General features: G+C 33.9%; 1 pseudogene; it reads right to left on the bottom strand.

Moving 5' to 3' along the window:
• Window positions 1–2824: 2824 nt before the first annotated feature.
• On the bottom strand, window positions 2825–2923 carry LOC112206910 (U2 spliceosomal RNA; annotated as a pseudogene).
• Window positions 2924–3378: the final 455 nt, after the last annotated feature.

The following is a 3378-nucleotide window of genomic DNA, read 5'->3' as shown; positions in this document are numbered from 1 at the left end:
GTCCATAGGCAATAAGGAGGTTTGTTTGGGAAAGGACTGTTATCATCTTTGTTTCAAAGCTAAAATATAAACTAAGTTCCTTCCAAAGTCCAGGAATGAACAAGAACAGCTTGGAGGTTAGAAGCAAGAAGGATTTAGTTAGGTCATGTCTTTTTCACTGTCTCAGAATTTTGCAATGGCAAGTTTTATAACTTTCAATGATGACTATCACAGTTTCCATAAATAATCTAGGTAAACAAGTAAAGTGAAGTAATTCAGTAAATGTAACGTGATAGATAAATACTTGTAGACAAACTTGTCATAATTTAAAATATAAAACTATATTAAATTCAATAATAGATATGTTATTATTTGGGTATTTTCAAATAAAATATTGTAGGAAAACATTATTTCTAAAAAAAAGTCTTTTTAAAAAGGTGAACAATTTTTGTCTAATTTAAAGCTTATTTCTGGGTCATTTTACCTTGTTTTATACAGGTCTCTGATAACTTTAGAGATCATACCATTGGCCTAAGACTTCCAGAACTCTATTATAAAACTGAAGTGTTCATGAAGATTGCCAACCCGACATCAAACAGTACAAGAATTGATTACCTGAGACTGAGCTGATAGAGGACTAAAGTGATTTCATAATTTTTTTGTTTGGAACATTGTTGATTCTTATTATTTCCAGGGTCAAACAAGTTTTTCTTTTTGAGTTACTTATAGCTTACAGTAATTGAGTAAAGTATACTTTTGTGAGCAAAATTGAAATATTTACCTTTCTCTCTGAGTTATGCAGAATTTGAAAACTATTTATTAGTATTCTTAATTTATGGCAATATAGTTATTTGCAAAAGTTCATTAAAAAATCTGTTTTCATTTGTAAATAGAACTAAATTAGATACGCTGGCTATTTTACCAATGCTTTGGCTGAAGTGGCATATTTTCAGATATAACAAGACTGCTTTAAGTAGTTGAGTTTGACTTTTAGAGCCAATAAAATGCTCCTTGAAAAGACTGGCCTGGTGCCTTTTCTACAAAGTTCCCTTACAACATTCCTGACCTTGTTGTAGTAAAGAATGTCACTTTTTGAGAGGACCAACTATTTCAAGGTATTTTAAGTCCTCAAGAGAAAAGGAATTTACCCAATGTGTACAGCTATTACAGCCATATTCTGATGATGAATTCTTGGTTTTGTTTCCTACTCTCAAGCAGCTTTAAAAGTCTTATCTAAGATTACTTGTAAAAAATTTTTAGCAAAGTGAGGCTGGGCTAGGTGGCTTATGAGTGTAATCCCAGCAGTTTGGGAGGCAGAAGCAGGTGGATCACTTGTGGTCAAGAGTTTGAGACCAGCCTGGCCAACATAGTGAAACCCCACCTATACCAAAAATACACACACACACACACACACATACAAAATTAGCTGGGTGTGGTGGCATGCCTATAGTCCCAACTACGCAGGGGGCTGAGGTGGCAGAATTGCTTGAACCCAGGAGGCACAAGTTGAAGTGAGCTGAGATTGTGGCACTGCACTCCAGCCTGGGTGACAGAGTAAGACATCGTCTAAAAAAGAAAAAAAAATCAGCAAAGCCAACATAAAAGGGCCTATGTGGCCATTCACTATTCTTGTTGCACTTTATGCAAATAATCAGGCAAAGCACAATAATAAATGTTATTTTGCAAATAAATTTGCCCTACTAACATCTTTCTTTGGGAAACTGGAGAGAGAAAAATTATATTTCAGAAGAAAAATGTAGTACACCAATTATTAGATTCTAACCTTGTCTATCGTTTGAGTTTTTATAATTTTCCTACAATTTGGACTAAATCTTGAATTATTTCTTGGCTACAAGTCTCTGAAGAATGACTTGGTTTTAATTTTTTTGTGTGTGTGATGGTTTTAGGTGATTCCTAGTGGAATAGTGTGTGTGTGTGTTTTGTTTGTTTAGAATGCAAATTGTTTTTGTTGTAATCCTTATGTGCATTATATTTCTACTATGTATCTCTTGTTGTTTTACTTCTTTAGAAAAAAAAAAACTATACTCACGGTATCCTGAAGACTAAAGATGATTTGACAAATGACAGCAGTTATACATCAGTGACTTTACTTATATCTCTTTTTTTTGCCACCCTGTGATGCTATCGCAATTTGGTTTTTGTTGCTCTTACAATTCCTTACTGAAACATATTCTCCCCAGATTACCCATGTGGAATAGGACCATCTGAGAATGAGTTTTTCTAGTGATGTGGGACTAAGCTCCTGAACATAAAAGGAGCCAAAATTCTTTGAGTTCATCTACAATGCTTTCTTTGAAAAACCGTGATGAAAAGTGGGGAGAGGATAAAAGAAAAATCTCTCGGAGCTGTCTGAGGTATTTGAGGTATGCAAAATTTATCAGGTCCAGAGAGACAGGAGTATGGGATTTTACTTATATTCCCGTATCCATGCCTGGAGGCAATTGTTTAGAAACATTTTTATTCCTGACTTGCTGCCTCACCCGTTATCTTCATGTTCCTGGAATTTGTAATACAAAGAACATTGTATAGCCAATCAATAGCTTATGTAAATAAATGTAAACTCTTGGTAAACAACTTAGAAACATTCTCTCTTTTTTTTTTCCTCAAAAACCTACTTATCAGGGCTGCTAATTGGAGTGTGTATTCAGGGCAACTTGAATCTATGCTCCCAGGAGGCCATACTTAACCATTCTGCTTGAACAAACTCTCTTTAAACTAGATTCTGAAGTTTTGGTTATTTTAGGTTAACAAATATGTATATTACTATTGTCTATCCTACTGTGTGAAGTGGCCTATGAAGTTTTCTCTTGTGTTTTTATGTATTTTATGTTTTTCTCTTGTGTATTTATGTATTTTATGTATTCCCTTTTACTGATAAGAACAGATACTATACTTGATCTTAGCCAAAAGGCTGAGAAGTGATTACCTCTCCCTGTAAAAATGTAAATGAATGTCTTTTAAAACAATTTTTTAAAATAGTTTTTTCTATAACTATATTATTCAAATTTTGATATTTTGGGGTTGTAATTTTCAGATTTTTAGACTTTAGAAATTTTGATCTTTCAAAATTTCAACATTCAGGGTTATGACATCTTCTGTGATTATGGCCCAAACCCCACCCTAGAAGGGACAGGGATTATACATTTGACATCTACTTTGTATTTGGGTTTACCTTTCTTTACCATAGTACCACTTTTGTCTCTAGCATGTTTGACTCTGCTAGAGTGAACTTCCTGGTTCCTGAGGATGTGGAAAATGCCTCTACTGGAGGAATCACTCTTTGTTATATGGAAAATTAACACTATCACCTGTTCATTTTGGTTTTTTTCATTCTGGTGGACTATCAGTCAAAGAAAGAAATTACTATACTATCAGGGA

This window comes from Pan troglodytes, chromosome 1 (assembly GCF_028858775.2).
Source record: "Pan troglodytes isolate AG18354 chromosome 1, NHGRI_mPanTro3-v2.0_pri, whole genome shotgun sequence".
Classification (NCBI taxonomy): Eukaryota; Metazoa; Chordata; class Mammalia; order Primates; family Hominidae; genus Pan; species Pan troglodytes.
Note: the sequence above shows the minus strand (reverse complement) of the source record. Positions and strands in the feature narration are given on the sequence as shown.